Source organism: Physeter macrocephalus, chromosome 4 (genome assembly GCF_002837175.3).
Source record: "Physeter macrocephalus isolate SW-GA chromosome 4, ASM283717v5, whole genome shotgun sequence".
Lineage (NCBI taxonomy): Eukaryota > Metazoa > Chordata > Mammalia > Artiodactyla > Physeteridae > Physeter > Physeter macrocephalus.
This window is the reverse complement of record NC_041217.1, coordinates 22,848,334-22,860,614: the sequence shown is the minus strand read 5'-3', so window position 1 is coordinate 22,860,614 and position 12,281 is coordinate 22,848,334. Positions and strand designations below refer to the sequence as shown.

The following is a 12,281-nucleotide window of genomic DNA, read 5'->3' as shown; positions in this document are numbered from 1 at the left end:
TGGGCATATACCCTGAGAAAACCATAATTCAAAAAGAGTCATGTACCACAATGTTCATTGCAGCTCTATTTACAATAGCCAGGACATGGAAGCAACCTAAGTGTCCATCGACAGATGAATGGATAAAGAAGATGTGGCACATATATACAATGGAATATTACTCAGCCATAAAAAGAAACGAAATTGAATTATTTGTGGATCCTATTCTGATATCTCTTCTACTCAGCCTTTTGTTCCTTCCACTCGTACTTCCGGGAACCATCATTCCTCAATCTCACTGTTTTACCCCCTTGTTCCTCAGTCCACAGATCCCTGAGCCTGAGCACCACTGGTCTTGCTATATCCCATGTCATCCTAGGTCTAATGGTCATGGCTGATAAACCTACCGGCCTCCACCCCTCTAACATGGGTGGGACATGCCGCTGGCACGTGTGTGTGTGCCACCATGGTGTGCCACCATCATCGTGACATACATTCGTTGATGGACTGACACAGCTGAAGTTCACAACGGGATACCCAGACTGTGGGGGGCTGGACGTCATTCACCTGGGAGGAGGGGGAAAGGGGGATTCGTAGTACCAAGCAGTGTGCTTGTGATGTGCTGAAGGACAAGTCCTCTTAGGCCTTGGATGCCAAACCAAAGAAACAGAGGAATATATTCAACTAGGTCTTCCCTTTACTGCGTTAATTTCTGAAAGATAGCTGTTTCAGTAAAAGCCACTGCCTCCCTTTTAGCTAAGGAAAGCTGCAGGGCACCAAACATACCCAAAGCACACAGAGGTGTTTATGCATTTCCCATAGCTGATTGTGACTACAGGATTCTCAGTTGCAAGTTTCAGAAACCCAATCACATGGTCTCACGCAAAATATGACATATTTGTGGCTCATGCAATGAAAAGGTATGGGAGGGTAATTGTCATCAGACCTGGATGAGGCTGTAAAACTTGGTCTCTCTCCATCTCCTGCCCTGTTTTCATCTTTATTGGCTACATTCAGGCAGACCCTTCCCATGCAATGCAGGACAGCCCCCAACAGCTCCAGGCTCACACCAGTACAAAGGGAACTCCTCTCTCCCAAGAGATTCTTAAAAGTTCAGAAGTTGAATCTCATGGCTTGGGCCCCTGGCCTCTGTCACTGGTTGATGTCCGGATCAACCACTATGGCCAAGAGAAAGGAAAAGACCACATGGTCTTAGAATTGGGAAAAGGACAGTTCTTCAAAAGAAAATCTTGCTATTATCATAGAAAGAGGAAATTGACACTGGAAGGCAAAATAACAAACGTACTCTACAATCTATCCCTACCCTCTCGTTATCCTTGTACAACTTTCTTTCCATTTGTACAATTTCTATAATCTATATTCTATATAATATAATCTATAACCTTAACATAATATAACCAATCCACATACGTCCAAAAATTAAATCACTCCCTCTCCAGTCATAAACAATCCAAAATTATGTCCTGTTCTTGTACCCAGCTCCAAGACCAGGGTCTCTGGGTCACGTGGACTCCTCTCAATGAGGTCCGGATATAGCACCTAGAGTTTGACATCCTTCGGACTAAAAGATAGACGTAAACACTCCCAACATATACAGCAGTGTTCTTGCATACAAGAGTGAAGAGAAAATAGGATAATACAATAGAATGTCTCATTTGGAAATGAGAAGGGGAAACAGATGCCATGATCAGCAGCCCTCTTCCTATACTGTGTTCTGCTGGACAAAAAGAGTAAGGACTCATGCGCCAGCAGCGAGTGGGGTCCCTACCAGCCCATCTGACAACCGCGGTTCTGCCCTCTGAGAGGATCCCCTCTGCCCATTGTCCTCCACTCCCATCTGAGGAGGGACACTGGGGAGGATCTTTTAGGACCCACTTCCAGATGGCGCAGGTTGGGGAATCCAGGCTTGCCCCAGGGCTGAGCAACCAGAAGCCCTGTTAGCCGTGCCGAGAGTTCTCTGGCAAAATAACTCCCTCAGAAGTGCACTACTTAGTACTCTTTCAGTCTATTTGCATTTGGCCATTTCATGGGATATTAACCAAAGCAAGAGATATTGTCCTTAATCTAGACTCTGGCCTGGCAGTTTGGTTTCTTAGCAGCAGCTTGAGAGCTCTACCCTCCTTCTCAGCTTAATGGCCTCCATTTTCTCCTCTGCATCAGTGAAATTCAAAACTGGAGCGTGGGATGGGAAGGCTCAGCTAATCTGCTTCTTGTCCTGCAGCTCAGGGGATAATTATTATTTTAATGAATCATTGATTTGCTCTCTCACAACCGTCTCTCTTCTTCCATAGTCTATGATTAGAAGATTTTTTTAATGTTATTGACAGATAGAGAAGTATTGAAATCACACATGAATTATCACAAAGTGAGCACACCAGTGTAACCAGTGCCAGGTCAAGAAATAGGACAACATCAGGACCCTCGAAAGCCCAACCAGACCCCCTCCCCTTCTCCCCAGGGTCTCCATTCACCTCATTTCTTTTTATTTATTTATTTATTTATTTATTTATTTATTTATTTATTTATTTATTTATTTATTTATTTATTTATTTATTTATTTATTTATTTATTTAACCCCTTCACTTTTTTTTTTTTTATTTATTTATTTATTTATTTATTTATGGCTGTGTTGGGTTTTCGTTGCTGCACGCGGGCTTTCTTCAGTTGCAGCAAGCCGGGGGTACTCTTCGTTGCAGTGCGCAGGCTTCTCATTGCGGTGGCTTCTCTTGTTGCGGAGCACGGGCTCTAGGCACATGGGCTTCAGCAGCTGTAGCGCGCAGGCTCAGTAGTTGTGGCTCGCGGGCTCTAGAGCACAGCCTCAGTAGTTGTGGCACACGGGTTTAGTTGCTCCGCGGCATGTGCGATCTTCCTGGACCAGGGCTCGAACCCGTGTCCCCTGCATTGGCAGGCGGATTCTTAACCACTGCGCCACCAGGGAAGTCCTCACTTCATTTCTAACCCCATACATTGTTTTTGCTTGTTTTTGAAGCTTACATAAATGGAACCCTAAGGATGTGTTCTTTTATGTCAAGCTTCTTCACTCAAAATTATATCTGCCAGATTTCGTCCTGCTAGTGACTATAGCAATAGTTTGTTCATGTTCATTGGAGTATAGCGTTCATTGCAATTATTTACCCATTTGCTGTTGATGGGCGTTTAGGGTTTTCCAATTTGGGACTGTTGTAATACTGTTGTGTCTTTTGGTACATATGCACTCATATATCTGGGAGTGGAATTGCTTGGTAATAAGATACGCACACATTCAATTTTAATGGAGAATACCCCACTTTTGCAAAGCACCTATTTACATTTCTACCAGAAGTGTCTGAGGGCTCCAATAGTTCTTCAACAACACGGGTATGATCTTTTTTATTTTAGCTGTTCTGGTAGAATCTATAGTGGAATCCCCTAGCTGTTTTCCTTGCATTTCTCTCATGAGAAGTGAGGTTCAGCATTTCCCCATGTTTAATTGGATATCCCCTTTTGTGAAATGTCTATTGATCAATCCTGCCCACTTTTCTATTGGATCGTCTCTTGTTTGCTTATAGGAGTTCCAGATATGGGTGCTTTGTCGGTTATATGTGCTGTAATATCTTCTCCCATCCCGTGGCTTGTGTTTTCACTCTGCCATGATGTCTTCTGATGATCATGAGGATGAAAGGCCATCAAGCTCAGGCTCCTTCCTGGTTTTAGTCTTATCTTCTGTTCTGTTTCTAGTCTTCCTGCTTTTGCTGGAACAAACTTCATCATAAGACAGAAAACTCACCTCTTCCAATCCTGCAAGGTATACTTTTACCTGACTCTCAGCTATGAAAGGCAGAAAAGACCTCTTTCATCAGACATCTTTTTCTTCTTTGTCTACTTCTACTTGGACCAGCTCTGAGAGAAGCTTGTCTCTTTCTCATAAAAACTCACTGAGAACTTTAGGAAGCAGCCAACACATTCTACAGCCTGAAAAGTTCTACTAAATAATGATTCAGTTTCAAATGGCACACGCTCTGAGTCCCAAGAGAGAACAGGCAACAATTTAACTAGCTGCTTTGTTAGCATAACAAAAACAGCTAACTTCTCAGCCAGGGATGGACAAATCCTTACTGACCTTCCATGGTACATTTTAAAGTCTATCACTTGTTAAGACTTCACTGCTAGGTACTGATAACTATCACATTCACAATTCAAACTAGCTTATGTGAAAAAAAGGAGGGGGGCAGATTTATTAGGTCATGTAACTGACAGACTCCCGGTCTGTCATAGCTGCATACAGGGGCTAAAGCAATTTCATTTAGACCAAGTTTCTCCTATCATTCCACTTTACTTTCCTCTGTGTTAGCATTGTGTATCATTCATGGGAATTTTCTGGTGGTGCAGTGGTTAGGACTCCACGCTTTCATTGCCAAGGGTGCCGGTTCAATCCCTGGTCAGGGAACTAAGATCCCACAAGGTGCACGGCGCAGCCAAGAAAAAAAAAACCAAAGTAATCATGTGTCATTCGTTGTATTAGCATGTGTATCATTCTTGTGTTCAGGCAGGCAGGCAAAATAGCCACCAACAGTTTTAACTGGCATGCTATCTTCGCAGACTCCCAGCGTAAGGAGAACATGTCTTTTGCTAATAGTTCAAACAGAAGTCCTGAAATTGAGCCTCAGATCATGTTCCCACCCATGGAATTTTGGAAAAGAGTCCCTTCCCCCTCCCTCCACACCCAGAGGAGAACCAGTATGCATCACTGAGGAGGCCCAGTGGATGTCAGGCAGGTGAAAACAAAAGATATTCTCCAAAGTCATTTACCAACTGAAAGCATCTTAATAACTTGGAGCAAATAGTATGACTTGCCTACCCAGAGTCCGTTTCCCCTATTCCTTCTTCCTGGCTGATGACATTTCAATTTTGTTTGCTTGGAAATATGCCCAGTTTCAGGCCATGTTTAAACTAAGATTAATAAACACATTTCCCTTTTCCAGATTATTTAATGAGTAGAGTCCTAACAAACTCTGGTCGATGAAACAGAGAGAAAATCTGCTGGGGAGGTGTGGCTCTGGGAAAGATTTTTCTCCCTTAAAGGAAGAGAGGTCCATGCAGTGAGCTCACCTGCTATCCTGCCCACCCCTGAGCCCGCTCTCAGTTCCTGCCTCTGGACATCATTACATGAGGATGTGATGCCTGGAGCTGCTGCAGCCATCTTGTGAACCATGAGGGGAAGGCCAAGAGAATAAGCAGACATGTCAATCAGAGCCCTTGGTGTCACGGAACTACTCACCCAGCTCTAGAACTACCACATCCAGGCTGCTTGTGAGGAAAACAGTATGTATGAAGCCAGCTTTTCTGTTTCTCACAGCTATATACTTCCTAACTCTTCCATGACTATTTGCCAAAAACACACATAACCCTCTCTTTATGCAGCAGTAGCAGGCAAGGAAGAAGCAGGCATTCAGTCAACCATCCATTGCTGGGTTAAAACTATGCGAATTATCTCCAACCCATAGTATACCAACAGAGGACTAAGAAAGGGAACACAAGCCACAGATGCTCTCCCTCCCCATTTCTCTACCACTCTTTCCCTTTCCCTTGAATTAGGTTGAACCTCATGAATTTGATGATATTTAGCCCTTTCTGACCTACAAAAAAGGGATTTCATATGGTTCAACCTAATATAATCTCTTAACCAGTCAGGATGACCTTTTACAAGGCTGTCTCTATGTTAACCAGTGTAGAAACAGAGAAATTGTTTCCTTCGTTTCCTAGCCATGGTGGATCTTTGAGTAGCATTTGGAAAACATAATAATAGTAAACAGTGCTAGAAGAGATGCAACAGAAGTGCAGCTGTTGTTGAGTCACCCTGGGGAGCAAGCTTCCTGCTCATCAGCTGGGTTCCCAGCCTTGGTCTCTGGGTACTCTAGACTAGCACTATCCAACAGAACTCTCCACAGTGATGGAAACATCCACTCTGTACTGTCCAATATGGTAGTCACTAGCCATGTGTGACTACTTGAGTCATATGAGCACTTGAAATGTGGCCTAGTATGACTGAGAAACTGAATTTTAGTGGTATTTAATTTGAATTCATTTCAATTTCAATAGCCACATGCTGGCTAGCGGCAACCATACTGGACAGTGCAGCTCTAGATTTTAAATAACTGTCTCCACGGCCTCTTTTCAATGGCAGAAACTGACCTTGGTCCTGCTCCATCATTTCTAGTAAAGCTAAATATTAAGGTAAATATGACCTAAACAGCAGACTACAGAAAAAGCAATAACCAGCCTGAATCCTGAGCTAAGTCTGGATGGAGAAGGCCAAGGCCGTGTATTGTGCCCTAGTCACTCAATAGGAAGGATGCCCACTGCTGAGCAGGATGTAATACACAAAGGCTGGAAAACCAGCAAGTGTTTTGGCTCACTTCTCCCCAGAAATCGACTTTGGGGAAACTTCAGGCACTAATATCATCTCTTCCGTTTGGAGTTTTATTTAAGGGTGATGAGGAATGATGGTGACCATTCATTCAGTTTGCCCACAAGTTTCTCAGCCTCAACTGGGGTAAAACCAGATCTGTTGCCAGAAATCCAAGTGTCTGTAAATTTCTGTCGTCCTCTTTCCCAGCACAGAGCTCTGCTTATTGCAGCAGGGGTCTGAGATGGAGCAAAAAGAACTTCATATTCATCCAGTCATCTATTAGTTTAATGTATTGAGTGTCTCCTACGGACTGAGCACTGTCATATGCCCTGGAGATACAGAGGTGAGCGGAACAAAGTCCCTGCATGCACGCAGTTTACTTTTGAGTGGCTCATTCTAGGAAGGCTTTTTGAAAATTATACCTGGAATAATCCTGCAAACTCAACACAGATTCTTAAACAAGTTACCCTGGTAGTTTTCCTATTGAAAACTAGGTTCCTTTGGAGAAGAGCTTAGTATTCTAAGTAATTTGGCATATGCTCTATTCATTTGCACCCCTTTCAATTCCAGGATCTCTCCTGGGCCATCAGAGCAGGCTTCTAGTTTGGGGTTTCATTTCAGAGAACTCCTGAGATGTGTTGCATGTATCATGGCAAGGAAGGTGATGACTACCTTAACACATGTTCCATGCAGGACCTAGGAATAGCTTGATTCCTCAGAACACCCAAGGAAGTGGATGAATGTCTCAAAGGCTCTGTGGTGAGCAGCTCAAGACACCAGCATTCTCTTCTGTTCTTTCCAGAGTCTTAAACAAGCTCATGCTTCTAAACTCTGATCAGAAGACTCCAGGACTAGATATCTCTACGACGTACTTAAGACTTCAGGCTTATGCTGAGAAGAGTCCTAAAAACAGACATGATCAGTGTAGGTCAAAGGGTACAACTGTGGGACAACCTGACTTACAAATTGACTGCAGTGACTTCCTGGTCAATCTGTGTGTAGTCTTGTTACCGAATTGGTCGACTGGACCCGCGCCAGAGTCCTAGCCTGGGCAGAGAGGGAGGTTCTTTTTCCAATCGGATTCGCCTAGCCAATAACAAAACGGATGCTGAGACTGGAACAGCACGAGCTTTATTCAATGGCCAAAAAAATGGAGAAGCAGGAACCTTGTTCACAAATCAACTTCTCAACCCAATTCAGGCGGAGACATCAAATATATAGGAGGATCGCAGGAGTGTGGGGGGAATATTCATGAGTTATCCAAGAACAGGGGTGTGGTTTAGACCTGGAACTGATGCCACTCTCCTTTTCAGTCCTTGTATGGGCTTTTCCAGGTGTTGGCCTGGCAACTCTCAACTGTCATGGTGCTGGTGGGTGTGTCATAACATGCTAGTATATCACAATGAACATATAATGAGGCTCAAGGTCTACTGGAAGTTAAATCTTCTGCCATCTTGGGCCTAACTAGTTCTTATTTTGTTCTCTTTGCAGCTTCCTCCTGAAACTTACATAAGCATAATTGGTTTCTATTCAAGGGAAGGGCAGGGGTATGATTCTGGGGCAACAGCCTTCATAACAGTTTCATTCATTCACTCACCCAAAGAACATTTATTTGGTGCAAACCTGCCCAGAAATGTACTTAGAGCAGGGGGCTCAAAGGTTTTTTTTTTTTTTTTGTGGTATGCGGGCCTCCCTCCGTTGTGGCCTCTCCCGTTGCGGAGCACAGGCTCCGGACGCGCAGGCTCAGCGGCCATGGCTCACGGGCCCAGCCGCTCCGCGGCATGCGGGATCCTCCCAGACCGGGGCACGAGCCCGGTTCCCCTGCATCGGCAGGCGGACGCGCAACCACTGCGCCACCAGGGAAGCCCCTCAAAGATTTTTAAATATGTGGTATTTGATCTTAGAAAGCCCTTAAAGAAGACAGACTAATAAATAAATTATAACAGAAGGGAGACAAACACCAGGAACAAGACACACAGAGACTGGGTACCTTTGGGAGCAGAGAGGAACAGCTCTGAGCTGAGGTTTGTGGGGAGAGGGTGTCAGAAAAAGCTTCTCAGGGGAAGCCAGCCTGAGCTGAGTCTTGGAGAACGGTCTGAAAATGGTGTGATTTTGCAGTGGTTCTTAACTGTTAAGTTAACTGTTAACTGTTAAGTGCATCAGAACCAGCTGGGAATCGGTCAAAGCCTGAGCCCATTCCAGGCCAATTAAATAAGCATCTTTGAAGGGAAGGCCCGGGCACAGGTGTATTCTAAAGCTCCCATTGGATTCTAATGTGCAGCCAGGGTTGAGACCCACTATTCTTGGAACTGGAGTGACAAGCAAGTGATGCCTCTTCTCTGTTGACCTTCTTGGGTTAGCGTGGAACCAACACAGAATTAAAACTAAACAAACAAACAAAACTGTAGTTCACATTCATTGCAATGAACTAGCACAGCAGAAGCAAACAATTGCTTCACACCCCAAAAATAGGCCCTTGCATTGGCAAGACCAAGACACAAGAACAATTCAGCAATGGATGGTTTATGTGGACAAAAATTATGGCTGAAATTAAATGGTTCTGGAAAAACTTGAACCCCTTAGTCTGGAGGAGATGCTTTACAGATTAAATGTACTTCCAACTTAACCCTGATCTAAGCCTTAAAATCAAGGCAGCACAAAACCAGGGAAAGAAACAGAAGTCCTGGCCTATCCATATATACCCCAAGTCCCACATTCTCTACCCCACTGAGAAAACTTATACTCAAATGCAACCAAACTAAACACCTAGAGTCTGAAAGAAGGAAAATTGGGGAAGGAATGAAGAGAAGGACATAAAGTACAATAAGAGGTTCAATTTTTTTTTTTGATTCTGCAGGTAACCCAGCATATTCCTCTTTCTATTTTGTGTTATGTACCTTTACAAAAATAGAATTTGCCAGCCGGGATCAGCCCATGGATTATGTTGTTTGAAATCACGGCTCCTGCAGCGAGGGCCCATGGCTAGAGTGCCAAAGAAAAAGAGCGAGACAATTCGATGGGAGTGAACCGTGTGGGCTGCAAGAAGAGCTAGCCCCTCCCGGACCCCCTGGCCAAGCAGGTAACTGATGCCCTGCTCTTTCCCAGGCAGGGTGTCAGTCCCCTGCTTGGCCAGCCCCCATACAAAGGTGCTAATGGGTCTCCTAACAATCCTTGGCTCTCTTTAAAGTACAGCTTTAATATTTACATCCCGATCTTCTTTCTGTACCTGCCTCAAACTGAGTACACCCAATGAAGAATACCTGTCTTTGGGGTGTTCATTTGATAACTTTTCTTCTTAGTGAGAAACCTTGGTTATTAAGAACCTGTTTCCCCATCCTAAATCCTGCACTAGGGCGCCTCAATTTTTTTGTTGTTAACCTTACCTTCCTAGGGTTTGTCATCTGCGTCACAGGGTTTTTTTTTTTGCAGGACAGGAGTAAAGAGAGGCTCTCTTCCTATCAGAGAATAAAGATGCCCCATGGGTGATATAAATTCAGAATCAAAGACCCTGAATAAAACATTAGATAAACCCAATCTGGTCCTTATGAATTGCAGTGTTCTCCTGCCCTGGGAGGTATGGGTGATACCTAGGGAAACTTTAATAATAATAGTAACACCAATTAGTAGTAGTATAGCTGTTATCATCGTCATAATCAATAATAACACTAATACTAATAAGAAGACTGCTTTGCCTTCCTCACATAAACCGCAGTTAACAAAGTAAGTCATCTGCTTTAGTAAATGGGCACATCCTACAAGTTTTGAAGGGTTTCACTGAAGTGGGTGTTGAACACTGGAAACTTGTTTAGTGGTATAGTATTCAATATATGCATTACAGCTATAAAGTCTCCTGGGCTCATCTCTGGTATCTCCAAACCTGGAGTCAGCAAGTCGTACAATAATAATCATAGTAATAACTGCCATTTATTAAGTGCTTACAGTATTCAAATGCTAAGCTAAAGGGTTACAAACCTTATCTCATCTGCAAAACAACCCAAGGGGGTAGGTATTATTATTAACTCCTTTTATAAATGATGGAACTGAGACCTCCCTAGTCGTCCAGTGGTAAAGAATCCGCCTTCCAATGCAGGGGACACGGGTTCGATCCCTGGTCGGGGAAATAAGATCCCCCATGCCACGGGGCAATTAAGCCTGCGCGCCACAACTACTGAGCTCGTGTGCCACAAACTACAGAGCCCACACGCCCTGGAGCCCGCGCGCCACAACTAGAGGGAGAAAACGCACACACCACAACTAGAGAGAAGTCCACGGGCCGAAGCTCGCATGCCATGATGAAGAGCCGGCACCGTAACGAAAGATCCCTCATGCCTCAACGAAGAGCCCACGTGCCACAATCTAAGACCTGACGCAGCCAAAATAAATAAATAAATAAGTAAATAAATGACGGAACTGAGGCTCAAAGGGTTAAAATAACTCACCAAGGTCACACACATGTCATATCTGGTGACATGGAGCGATTAGACCCAGATCTGCCACATCTGGATCTCAAGAGACATCAATGTGGAAAGCCTAGAGAGGACTGAATTTGGAACCCAAAGGCTGGCTTCTGGCCCTGCACAGGCTGCTTTGTGTCTCCAAACCTCCACTTCCTCATGGTAAAATGAGGCCAGTCCTCCTGCCCTGCCTGTGTCACAGTTATTGCAGTGACTGAATGAAAAAGAAAGCTCTGAGGGCAGGTGCCAAGTCTGTCTTGCATCTCCAGTGTTTTGCACTCAATAAATGTTTATTGCAGTAATAATGCATCCAAAAGCGCTTAAAAAGCTGTAGAACATCATAAAGTACAAACGTATGAGATTCCTGAAGCACTAGAGTCTGTGGCCCCCTTTGGTGAGGGCCGGCTCTGCTATTGCAGCCTCCCCGGAGGGTTTGTGGATTCATGGCCAAACCTCAGGCCTCCAAACTTTACAAATGGACACCCTCTCCAGTCTACAAATTACAACAGGGAACCATCATCCTGCTGACTTCCTAGAGGATGGCCCCAGGTCTGGTCCAGATTCCTTAGCCCCTTCCAAACGGACCCATCATCCCTAGGGTCCATCAGAGTCATAACATCTTCATTGGATTTCCAGTAATGACATCCCAGTAACTCTCCTCAGATATGCTCTGAAAAAGAAAAACAAGAACACATTTCTCCTCAGAGAGAAATGCCCTAGATGCTGAGGTACCAAATGCCTATCCACGGAGGTACTTCAACCCTTGTGAGGCTGAGACAAGCCCCGCCCCAGCCTGACAAAAACACTGTGTGTAGTGTGAGTTTATGCATCTTGGTTTATAGGACAACTCAGATAAATATGTTCCCGGCCTGTCATTTCTGCACACTTCACAGGCTAATGCCCTGAGAACAAGCCTCCCTCTGAGGTCTGTTCAGCACCACCGGAACTCAGGTGTTCAGGGTGCATAGGGGTCACCCTCAGGCCATCAGCCTCCATCAGATCAGGAGTGCTGAGAGGATCGGGGTGGGGGAGCAGAAAACACAAGAGACTGAGATGAACACACAAAACCCCAATATATCCCATAGCCAGAACACTCATATTTGCCCAGCACAATACATGGGATGCCCCATCTCCAGGATCCAGGTGAAATCTGCCCCGCCCCCCTCTAAAAATAGCGCCTCACTTCCCAGGCCCTAAAATAGAAGCTGGGCTGGCGGCAGTGGGTGGAGCCATCAGGCTTTATACCTCTGTCTCCTAAAACATCCCTAGGGGGCCCAGGAAGGCCTCAAAGGAGAGAGGGTGTCACCCTAGCGCTGCCTGGGGACAGATTATCTAGTGGGGATGATGCCAGAATGGCAGAGGGTAAGAAAATGTGCTGCAGAGTTTGTAGGCTGCCCCATCTGTTCAGCGCTGTTCTGTCCACAGGCGCCAAATGGCCC

At 44.8% G+C, this 12,281-nt stretch overlaps 1 protein-coding gene across 21 annotated transcripts in view; it reads right to left on the bottom strand.

Annotated features, from left to right (window-relative positions):
* Window positions 1–12,281, bottom strand: part of CNIH3 (cornichon family AMPA receptor auxiliary protein 3) — a 306,731-nt gene that overhangs the window by 229,923 nt on the left and 64,527 nt on the right. The window contains exon 3 of one of the 21 annotated variants that reach the window (XR_003679339.2): window positions 11,419–11,512. The exons of the other annotated variants lie outside the window; for them this stretch is intronic. The gene's annotated coding sequence lies outside the window, so the exon portion shown is untranslated. Of the gene's footprint in view, window positions 1–11,418; window positions 11,513–12,281 lie in introns of those variants that run through there. 21 annotated transcript variants of the gene reach the window in all.